Here is a 12,769-nt window from a genome sequence, read left to right on the forward strand (position 1 = left end):
TATTAGTTCCATGTTGTTTTCTTTCAATACAGATTATTGGAGTGGAACTATTACTGTAGTGCTTACGTTGGAGCACGGACATTTCCCTCAAACACATTTAACCTGTCAGAGAAGTTATATTTTTAAGACCTATCAAAATCATATTTAAGACCAAGACATTTTAGATAAAATTTCAGACTTTTTAAGACCTAAAATTCTGATTATCAAATTTAAGACTTTGTAAGACCCCACGGGAACCCTGCCTGGGAACGCCTTGGGATCCCCCAGGAGGAGCTGGAGGATGTTACTGGGGAAAGGGACGTCTGTATTGCCCTACTTAGCTTGCTGCCACCGTGACCCTACCCCGGAGAAGTGGCTGAAGATGAATGAATGAATGAATGACTATCAACCGGACGAATTATATCGGTATTCTCATATTGCTATCACCTGAGAATAAATGATCAGTTTCATTTGGTAAAGTTTGGTGTTCACAAATGACATCTGACTTAAAGTCTTCCGAGTGAATGAGGGTTGAGCTTTCTGCTATTGTGCGTAATAAAATGTTCCATATACCATTATCCATCCATTATCCAAACCATTTATCCTGCTCTCAGGGTTGCAGGGATGCTGGAGCCTATCCCAGCAGCTAATGGGCGGCAGGCGAGGAGACACCCTGGACAGGCCGCCAGGCCATCACACCATACATTTGTCTAAAATGTACGTCCAACAAAAACCCACTATGGTTTCATGACTCCTCAGGTGATTGCCAAGGTGCTGGAAATATTATTTTTCAGTGGGATATTTAGCTGAGCAAATAACACAGGTAAAAGACAGAACTGTTCCTGGCCTCTTAGGTTCATCTTCTGCGTGATATCTTGACAAATGTGTGGGGAGAGCACTAAGTGGGTTTTTTTTAAAGGAGCATGGACAATCGTAAACAACACAAGATACTGAATTTCCAACCTCGAGTGTCCTGTGTCGTAGCCTGTAATGCTGAAGAAGATCACCCTTTGATGTTGCTCTGAATCCAGATTTTACAATGCCATGGCATTTGACAGCACCTAAGAAAAACACAAAGTTTTAGATGAGGTGTGTCTTTCAGCTTCACACTGAATATTTGCAAACGAAAACCATCCCTGTGTCAATGAAATGTCGTGGCTGTTTTGTCCATGCTGTAGGGACCAATATTTTTCTTCCTTCAGCTGTACAATAGCACACCTGTAAATGTGAAGAGCAAAGACTATAGAAATTTTGAACTGTGAACTATTTAGGAAAGATGCATCATCTTGCATAGCCCAGGCATGACATTTGTCGGTGACATACACTGCTCAAAAAAATAAAGGGAACACATAAGCAATGCAATGTAGCTCCAAGTCAATCACACTTTTGAGATATCAACCTGTCCAGTTAGGAAGCAACACTGATTTGTGAATCAATTTCACCTGTTAGTAAATTGTCTAATTTCCACCAGGTGGAAATTAGACAATTTGCAAGACAACCCCTATAAAAGGAATGGATTTGCAGGTGATGGCCACAGACCATTTGCCTGTCCTCATCTTTTCTGGCCGATCTTTGGTTAGTTTTTCATTTTGCTAGTGCCCTCGCCACTAGAGGTGGCATGAGGCGGTATCTGCAACCTACAGAAGTTGCTCAGGTAGTGCAGCTCATCCAGGATGGCACATCAATGTGTGCTGTGGCAAGAAGATTTGATGTGTCTCCCAGCACAGTGTCCAGAGCATGGAGGAGGTACCAGGAGACAGGCCAGTACACCAGGAGACGTGGAGGGGGCCGCAGGAGGACAACAACCCCGCAGCAGGACCGCTATCTGGTCCTTTGTGCAAGGAGGAACAGGAGGAGTACTGCCGGAGCCCTACAAAACGACCTTCAACAGGCCACTAATGTGCAGGTTTCTGCTCAAACAGTGAGAAACAGAATGCATGAGGATGGTATGAGGGCCCGACGTCCACAATTGGGGCCTGTGCTCACAGCCCAACACCGTGCAGCCCGATTGACCTTTGCCAGAGAACATCTTGGTTGGCAGATTCGCCATTGGCGCCCTGTGCTCTTCACAGATGAGAGCAGGTTCACACTGAACACATGTGACAGACGTGAGAGAGTCTGGAGACGCTGTGGAGAACGTTCTGCTGCCTGCAACATCCTCCAGCATGACCGGTTTGGCGGTGGGTCAGTGATGGTCTGGGGAGGCATATCCTTGGAGGGCCGCACAGACCTCTACGTGCTAGCCAGAGGTACCATGACTGCCATTAGGTACCGGGATGAGATCCTCAGACCCATTGTCAGACCATATGCTGGTGCAGTGGGCCCTGGGTTCCTGCTCATGCATGACAATGCTCGTCCTCATGTGGCCAGAGTGTGTTAGAAGTTCCTGTATGTCGAGGGCATTGATGCTTTGGACTGGCCTGCACGTTCCCCAGACCTGAATCCAATCGAGCACCTCTGGGACATCATGTCGCGTACCATCCGCCAACGCGATGTCGCACCACAGACTGTCCAGGAGTTGACCGATGCCCTGATCCAGGTCTGGGAGGAGATCCCTCAGGAGACCATCCGTCGTCTCATCAGGAGCATGCCCAGACGTTGTAGGGAGTGCATACAGGCACGTGGAGGCCACACACACTACTGAGCCTCATTTTGAACCGTCTTGAAGAATTTCCACAGAAGTTGGATCAGCCTATGTTCTCATTTTCCACTTTGATTTTGAGTATGATTCTGAATCCAGACCTTAATGGGCTAATGATTTTGATTTCCATTGATCATTCTTAGGTTATTTTGCTCTAAACACATTCCTCTGTCTAATAAATAAAGATTTTCAGCTGAAATATTTCATTCATCGAGGTCTATATTGTGTTTTTTAGGTGTTCCCTTTATTTTTTTGAGCAGTGTACTTGAAACAAAGTTTGAATTGTGGTGAATAAAATTTCTTCAGGACAGCTAAGCATTGCAGATTTATTTCACAGTACTCAGTGGACAACCTTGGTCAAAAAGAAATTGTTTGCACAACATGTACTGCATGTGTGTATACGTAATATTAATTCCTACCTATACAGTTTGCCTTTATTGCCAAAGCAATGCCTTCTTCTCCCTGAAAAAATAACAATATTTCCAGAAATAAATATGCAGTTCCATGAACATAATTCAAGGCTGAAATTTTGACTAAAGCAAAAACCAGATGATGTATGTGTAACACTATGAATAAAGTCATTACACCTAGGCCACACCGCTTACCTCACCTGTATGAAGGCTATGTGAATGTTCCAGAAAACTACTGCCCTTCTTCTAATGTTCTGTTAACTTAAAGACATAATACAATCGGGTTTCTGCTATAACTAAATAGTACATATGTAGCCTCCACTTTCTACTTTAATAACATACAGTTGCTAAAATGGTTAAAAAAAGTTTTATAATTTTTTTTCCATGTCTGCATCATATTGCAGCTAATTCAGTGGGACAGTCCGGGAACCCAGATCTTCCGCCCCACGGGCGACAACGTTAATCAGTCGACTAAAGGGTCCGACCCGTTAGCCAAGGCCTACCGAGGCTATGCATCCGTGATCATTACAATATTCAGATACAGCCTAGACACTGAGACCACGATGAAAGGTGTCCGTTTTTGTTCTCTGTCTATTTTAGCTGAGAATCGCGGTTCGAGCTGCAGCGACACCTCATGTGGCGTGTCACACGGCTCGAGCGGGCTCGAACCGCGCCTTGCGCTCATGCTGGCTGTGGCAGTTAACATGGACGCCGAAATGTAAACCAAGACGTTCCGCGACCGTCACGCACAGGTGAATTAGGCGGTGTGGCCCGGGGGGCAGCGCCCCGCCATGCTAGCTAACAGTCTGAACAGTAGACTAGCTGACAAGCTGAATGGCGGCCCTGCGACACACACGGGCCTCGACACACTTCTCCCCTAATTAGCAGAGTTATATATGAAAATGAATAAAATTGCAACTCTAAAGCGTAACATTGTGAACACACTGAATTTCCACGTGTTTTTTTAAGTAACTCTACTTCACATTTACAACAAAAACAGCGAAAGTGCAGGGAGCAGAAAAAGGGCGCCTACCTTCCCGGGCAAAGCGCCGACCAAAAAAGGAAGTAAAGCTAACGGAAGGGCAGTCAGTGCAGTTTGTAAAATAAGACGCTCATCATACTTTCGCCCCTTAACGCCAACATTTCCCTTTATGGAAAGGCATCTGACCGTAACATTAAACCCAATATACTTATTTTACACACTATCATAACGACATACTGACGACATATCGTCAACACCAAAGGCACTTAGGAAACATGTTAGTGGAAATGTTAACCCACATCCTACAAAATAAAAGTCTGAGCTTCAACGCCCTGTTCATAACAAAGCGTAACACACTACCAACGTGGTGGAAAAACACCTTAAAATACACACCATAAAAATAGTACAATTTAAGGAACAGTTTCCAGGTGAGAACAAAATACGTTTCCTTACCTTAGTCAACCAGCCAACATAAGTATTTGCGAGATGAGCGACGTGGAAGAAGAGGAGCGCTCACCCTCTGCACTCTCTTCAGATCACTTGTTGCTGGATGATTAGCTGCCGCACCCCCCCCCCCCCCAAAAAGCGCGCTTAGACAGGAAGTGCTTTGAAATTAAAAACTGCCTAGCTACATTAGGTTGGATTCACTCACATAAACTTACATAAACATGTTTTATTTAACTAGAATGAGTGGATTTCATTTCAAACATTTTTATTTGATATTTACTTAAATAACTGCCACAAACTCAATTACACAATTATATTGAATATATTTTACTTAATGCATTTTTTAAAAGCTAACCCAGCCACTGAGGATGCACAAGCCAGTGCATTCTTAGTGCCGGTCCCAAGCCCAGGCAAATGGGGAGGGTTGCGTCAGGAAGGGCTTCCGGCGTAAAATCTTTGCCAAATCAAATATGCGGATCATAAATAAGATTTACATACCGGATTGGTCGAGGCCCAGGTTACCAACGACCGCCACCGGTACTGTTAACCAGCAGGGTGCCGGTGAAAACTATGCTACTGTTGGGCGAAGGAGAAGGAGAGGGGAAGGCATGTCCAGAGGCAGCTAGAGAGGAGGAAGGGTAGGCGTGTGGAGGTGAGTCGGAACTTTGAATTTTGGCACGATGACTAGTAAAGGGAGAGAGCTGGCTGACATGATGGAAAGAAGTAAGGTAGGCATACTGTGTGTGCAGGAGACCAGGTGGAAGGGGGTAAGGCCAGGAGTATCGGAGGTGGGTTCAAACTCTTCTACCATGGTGCGAATGGGAGGAGAAATGGGGTAGGGGTAATTCTGAAGGAAGAGTATGTCAAGAGCGTGCTGGAGGTGAAGAGAGTGTCAGACAGAGTGATAAGTATGAAGCTGGAAATCGAAGGTGTATTGCTGAATGTTATCAGCGCATATGCCCCGCAAGTTAGGTGTGAGATGGACGAAAAAGAAGAATTCTGGAGTGAGTTGGATGACGTGGTGGAGAGGATACCCAAGGAGAAGACATTGGTGATTGGAGCGGACTTCAATGGACATGTTGGTGAAGGGAACAGAGGTGATGAGGAGGTGATGGGAAGGTATGGAGTCAAGGAGAGAAATGTGGAAGGACAGATGGTGGTCGATTTTGCGAAAAGAATGGAAATGGCTGTGGTGAATACATATTTCAAGAAGAGGGAGGAACACAGGGTGACATACAAGAGTGGAGGAAAGTGCAAACAGGTGGACTATATTTTATGTAGAAGGTGCCATCTAAAAGGGATTGGAGACTGCAAGGTGGTGACAGGGGAGAACGTAGCTAGGCAGCATCGGATGGTGGTCTGTCGGATGACTTTGGAGACCAAGAAGAGGAAGCGAGTGAAGACACAGCCGAAGATCAAACGGTGGAAGTTGAAGAAGGAAGACTGTTGTGTGGAGTTCAGGCAGGAGTTAAGACAGGCACTGAGTGGTAGTGACGACTTGCCAGATGGCTGGGCAAGCACTGCAGAAATAGTGAGGGAGACAGCTAGGAAGGTACTTGGTGTGTCATCAGGACAGAGGAAGGAAGACAAGGATACTTGGTGGTGGAATGAGGAAGTACAGCAAAGTATACAGAGGAAAAGGTTGGCAAAGAAGAAGTGGGATAGTCATAGAGATGAAGAAAGTAGACAGGAGTACAAGGAGATGCACCGTAAAGCAAAGAGAGAGGTAGCAAAGGCAAAGGAAAAGGCGTATGGTGAGTTGTATGACAGGTTAGACACTAAGGAAGGAGAAAAGGACTTGTACCGATTGGCTAGACAGAGGGACTGAGCTGCAAAGGATGTGCAGCAAGTTAGGGTGATCAAGGATAGAGATGGAAATGTGCTGACAAGCGAGGAGAGTGTGCTAAGAAGGTGGAAGGAGTACTTTGAGGGGTTGATGAATGAAGAAAATGAGAGAGAGAGAAGGTTGGATGATGTAGGGATAGTGAATCAGGAAGTTCAGTGGATTAACAAGGAGGAAGTGAGGGCAGCTATGAAGAGGATGAAGAGTGGAAAAGCAGTTGGTCCTGATAACATACCTGTGGAGGCATGGAGATGTTTAGGAGAGATAGCAGTTGGGTTTTTAACTAGATTGTTTAACACAGTCTTGGGAAAGAGAGGATGCCTGAGGAGTGGAGAAGAAGCATACTGGCACCGATTTTCAAGAACAAGGGCGATGTGCAGAACTGTAGCAACTACAGAGGTATAAAGTTGATCAGCCACAGCATGAAGATTTGGGAAAGAGTAATAGAAGCTAGGTTAAGAGGAGAGGTGATGATCAGCGAGCAGCAGTATGGTTTCATGCCACGAAAGAGCACCACAGATGCGATGTTTGCTTTGAGAATGTTGATTGAGAAGTATAGAGAAGGCCAGAAGGAGTTGCATTGTGTCTTTGTAGATTTAGAGAAAGCATACAACAGGGTGCCGAGAGAGGATGTGTGGTATTGTATGAGGAAGTCAGGAGTTGCAGAGAAGTACTATGTAGGCGTGGTGCAGGATATGTATGAGGTAAGTGTGACAATGGCGAGGTGTGTGGTTGGAATGACAGATGGGTTCAAGGTGGAGGTGGGATTATATCAAGGATCGGCTCTGAGCCCTTTCTTGTTTGCAATGGTGATGGACAGGTTGACGGACAAGATCAAGCAGGAGTCTCCATGGACGATGATGTTCGCGGATGACATTGTGATCTGTAGCGAGAGTAGGGTGCAGGTTGAGGAGAGCCTGGAGAGAAGAGGAATGAAAGTCCGTAGGAGCAAGACAGAATACCTATGCGTGAATGAGAGGGAGGACAGTGAAATGGTCAGGATGCAAGGAGTGGAGGTGACAAAGACATTTGAGTTTAAATACTTGGGGTCAACTGTCCAAAGTAATGGGGAGTGCAGTAGATAGGTAAAGACGAGAGTGCAGGCAGGGTGGAGTGGGTGGAGAAGAGTATCAGGAATGATTTGCGACAGGGTACCAGCAAGACTTAAAGGGAAGGTTTACAAGATGGTTGTGAGACCAGCTATGTTATATGGTTTGGAGACAGTGGCACTGACGAAAAGACAGGAGGCGGAGCTGGAGGTGGCAGAGTTGAAGATGCTAAGATTTTCACTGGGAGTAACGAAGGACAGGATTAGGAACGAGTATATTAAAGGGACCGCTCAGATTGGATGGTTTGGAGACAAAGCAAGAGAGGCAAGATTGAGATGGCTTGGACATGTGTGGAGGAGAGATGCTGGTTATATTGGGAGAAGGATACTGAATATGGAGCTGCCAGGGAAGAGGAAAAGAGGAAGGCCAAAGAGGAGGTTTATGGATGTGGTGAGGGAAGACATGCAGGTGGCTGGTGTGACAGAGGAAGACGCAGAAGACAGGAAGAAATGGAAACGGATGATCCGCTGTGGCGACCCCTAATGGGGGCAGCCGAAGGTAGTAGTAGTAGTAGTATTATTTAAAAGCTACATGACCACAGAATCATTTTTACGGTGTCTGGGGGTTGAGAAAGTTCTCCCCGAAGAACCAACAGAGATGGGTAGGCACATGCGGAGTTTTGTTAGCACACTGTGTTTATTTTCTTACCAAGTTATAAAATCAAATTACATTTAATGTATGATAATGACTAAGGGGGAGGGGTTCACATCAATAATTAATCAATTTAGTAAAATAAATGTATGTAATTTTAAATTAAGTTGTAGTTTGTCTCCATCTCATCATTGTTATCCTGTTTTAATGTTATATCCTTCTCTCTCTAAGATGAAATACTTTTTCTTTTTTCTTTTTTTTTTACATGGTGATGCTGGTGGCGTGGCTCGGGTCCTGGGCTGTTCCGGTGGCGTCTGCTTCATATGTTTTATAATTCCATTATTATCCTCTTTCAATGTTGTATTCTATTTTTTTCTTTTGGATTTCCCCCCCTTTTTCTCTCCAATTGTATCCGGCCAATTGCCCCACTCTTCCGAGCCGTCCCGGTCGCTGCTCCACCCCCTCTGCTGATCCGGGGAGGGCTGCAGACTACCACATGCCTCCTCCGATACATGTGGAGTCGCCAGCTGCTTATTTTCACCTGACCGAGGAGTTTCGCTGTGGGGACGTAGTGTGTGGGAGGATCACGCCATTCCCCCCAGTTCTCCTTCCCCACGAACAGACGCCCCGACCCACCAGAGGAGGCGCTACTGCAGCGACCGGGACACATACCCACATTCGGCTTCCCACCCGCAGACACGGCCAATTCTGTCTGTAGGGACGCCCGACCAAGCCGGAGGTAACACGGGGATTCGAACCAGCGATCCCTGTGTTGGTAGGCAACGGAATAGACCGCTATGCTACCCGGACGCCCCCTTCAATGTTGTATTCTGTAAATTGTGCAAACAAAACATCCATTGACGTGCACATAATTTTGCGAGTGGTACGAACACAGTGTTTCTTAAAATTCAGTCTTCCTCTTAAATTGCACCCCCCACACACACACACCCTTCTCTATCTGAGAACAATTGTTGTATGTTGCCAGGAAGTAGGTTATATCTTGCTTTGTGCAACATTCGTGCAGTCTTGAATTCTACCAGGTCCATCAACTTCATAGCCCGTGAATTTAAAAACAGTTTCTTAGTGTGTTCCCTGTATCCTTATTGCTCTTTTTCGTAGTACACATAACGACTGTAGGTTGCTTTTGTAGGTGTTACCCCACACATCCACACCGTGATTCAAACACGGCAATACAACTGAACAATGTGCTATGCTTTATGATCCGGGATGTGCCTTGCCTCTCCCAAAATCTCCAATGCTCCTTGCCATTTTTGTTCTCACGAATCTTATATGAGGTTTCCAGCAGACGTGGTCAAGTATCACACCCAGAAATGTATTTTCATACACTATTTCAATGTTAAGATTGTTGATCATTACTTCTACTTTTGTGTCTACTTTACGATTTCCGAATAACATAAGTTTAGTTTTGTTCAGATTTAATGACAGTTTGTTTCTGTCAAACCACATTTTTTAACTTTTTTTCATTTCAGCTGTGATCCACTCCAAAAGCTCCTGTAAATTCAGCTATACCGCTTTGTGGGAAAATACACGTATACTATTATTATTATTATTATTATTATTGCGATGATCACAAACATATGTTTCCTTTAATTGGTGAGCTGTGTGACCAACCATTTTACCGTCATCGCTGCCTCCAGCTGACGTGCACTTCCTCTTTTCCCCCACTGTGGGGCGGCAGTAGGCTAAAATACAGGAGGCCCTTCGCTCCAGAAACAGAAACCATGTTATGTTTTCCATCCAACCATCCATTATCCAAACCGCTTATCCTGCTCTCAGGGTCACAGGGTTGCTGGAGCCTATCCCAGCAGTCATTGGGCGGACACCCTGGACAGGCCACCGGCCCTCACAGGGCCAACACACACACACACACACACACACACACACACACACACACACACACACACATACACACCCCTAGGGACAATTTAGTACGGCTGATTCACCTGACCTGCATGTCTTTGGACTGTAGGAGAAAACCAGAGCAAACCCACGGGGAGAACATGCAAACTCCACCCAGAGGATGACCCAGGATGACCCCCAAGGTTTGAACCCAGGACCTTCTTCCTGTGCGGCGACTGCGCTAACCACTGCGCCACCGTGCCGCCTCCATATTAGGTTCTGTACCATTTTTCACTGTGTTTCCATTATTCTACCATCACAGAGGACTAAAGACCCCTCATAAAGAGATCAAGATTCAAAGCCCCAGCACCCCAACACACGGAAGAAACAAATCATTTGTGCCTGGAGTGATGGTGGACGACAGAGAAATGACTGGTAAGGAATTAGAAAAGACAAAAGGGATTGTTTTTTACTCAAAGATAGGGGAATAAAGTGTGGAGATGGATGATAAGAGGGAATCGACAAGGTATGGGAGTATTTCTTTAACACGAGTTTTCTGTTAATGTGGCGCAGAGACCAAACCCAGTGTGCTGACACTGTTAACTGCCCCTGGTTCTCGAAAGCAGACGCGGAGAGTCTCGACTGGTGCTCGATAGGGTGTTTATTCTTTCCTCTCTCCCCCGCTCTCCTTCACCGTCTCGTAACACCGTGAAAACTAGACAGATACACAAAATGGCATCAATATACTGTAACGTGCATGGATAAGTAGACACGCTGGCCGCTGGCTCGTGGGTCTGACCGTTTAGTCGAGCGGTTAGCGATGTCTCCTGCGGTGCGGGCGATACAGGTTCGCGTCCCGGCCGCAACAGTTCCTGTGGTTGCGTTGTCCCCCGAATTCGCTACAATACCGTCCTATCAAGCTTCACATAACAAGAAACATAGATATAAACATAAACACAGGTAAGTACATGAAATAAGTCAATGTATATATTGTGCCAACAGCTTGCGAACAGGTAAATCAATAACAGGTAAGTGAAAATGTCAAACCACCGTAAATGCAAATCTGTATATTAAACATAAATATGGCACCAAAAAATGGCAGATCAATAGTTGCCATTTACACTCCCACCAATCCTGCTATGAATCTTCATACAGGATTCCTAGACTCTAACGAGTGACTGACTCTAAGTTGTACGAGATATGGTGTGAGTCTAACTATTCTCCAGGAGGAGTACTACTTTCTGTATTGGTCTCTCAATGACTGAATGTTTGTATGAATGATCTTGGTTTCTGATTAGTGTGCGCTCTCCTGTTTGGATCCTGACTCGTCGCACGAGGCCATCACTTTCTTGAATGGCTTCCACCACTCTTCTAGTAGCCATTTGCTTCTTGGGAGGTTATCATCCTTGATGATGACTATGTCGTCTGCTTTGAGGTTGCGTCGAGGTACATGCCACTTCTGTCTGGTAGTGAGGTTCAGGAGATACTCCTTTTTCCAGCGGCTCCAGAATTGTTCAATTAAATACTGGACTCTGAGCCATCTCTTTGATGCATACATGTCTTCCTTCACAAATACCCCAGGGGGTGGCAGAGCAACCTTTGCCTTCATCATGGTGAGCTGATTGGGTGTCAATGGCTCTAGCGCCTTTGGGTCGTTGATTCCATCGACTGTAAGTGGTCGGCTGTTTACGATAGCCATCGCTTCATAGAACAATGTTCTGAGTGAGGCGTCTGGCAATGGATCATCCCATCCAACACCTCTGTGGCAGAGCTCTTGTAGGATGCACTTTCCACTCAGGGTAAATGGTGCTACAAATCCAAGTGGATCATACAGGGAGGCAACAACGGACAGGATGCCTCGGCGGGTCGGAGGTTGGTCTTTTAGGCTGATATTGAAGGTGAACGCGTCTTCTTCTATTAGCCACTGCACACCAAGTGCACGCTCTGATGGGGTTACATCCATTTTCAGTTCGAGAGGTTCGGCAGATGTTGCTCTGTCTGAGGATTTCACACAGTCAAGGACTTCCTTCTTATTTGACTTGAACTTATGAAGACGTAGGCCTCCTCCCTTGCATAGCTCTTGAGTGTTGATGATCAGTTCTTTGGCTTCCTTGACCGACGCGACACTGGTCAAACCGTCGTCGACATGGACGTTTTTCTCGATGAAGGATGCTGCTGATGGGTAGTCACTTTCATGCTGCCGTGCCAGATATTTCAGCCCGAAGTTGGCACATCCAGGGGATGAGGAAGCCCCGAAGAGGTGGACAGTCATCCTATATTCCTGTGGTTCCTTCTCCAGATCCCCATTCTTCCACCATAGGAACCTTAGATGGTCTCGGGATTCAGGGGTGACGAGAAACTGGTGGAACATTCTTTCTACGTCGCAGATTATGGCTATGTCTTCCTTCCTGAAGCGACAAGGGACTCCTACTAGAGGGTTGATTAAGTTGGGGCCAGTCAGCAGAGTGTCATTCAGGGAGACACCGCAGAACTTTGCTGAGCAGTCAAAGACAACCCTTGGCTTGTCGGGTTTTTTGGGATGATAGACGCCGTGGTGGGGAAGGTACCAGGCAGTTCCTCCATCAGTTGGTGTGGACATCAACTCCGCACTGCCTCTGCTGATCATTCCATCCATGAAGGTTTTGTAGTGGTCATAATACTGTTTGTTGGCCTTCAGCTTCTTCTTCAGACACTGAAGGCGAATAGTGGCTAGCCTCTTGTTGTTAGGTAGTGAGGGTGGAGTACTATTTTTGAACGGGAGCGGCATCTCAAGGTGTCCATCGTCCTTCTGACTGATGTTGTCACTGAGGAACTGTATGAAATGAACATCATGTTGAGACACATACTTTTCCTCATAGGTTCTTTCAGTGAAGTCTGACTCCAGGGCCTTCAAAATGTCAGTAATCT

Source organism: Lampris incognitus, chromosome 2, assembly GCF_029633865.1.
Source record: "Lampris incognitus isolate fLamInc1 chromosome 2, fLamInc1.hap2, whole genome shotgun sequence".
NCBI classification, from domain to species: domain Eukaryota; kingdom Metazoa; phylum Chordata; class Actinopteri; order Lampriformes; family Lampridae; genus Lampris; species Lampris incognitus.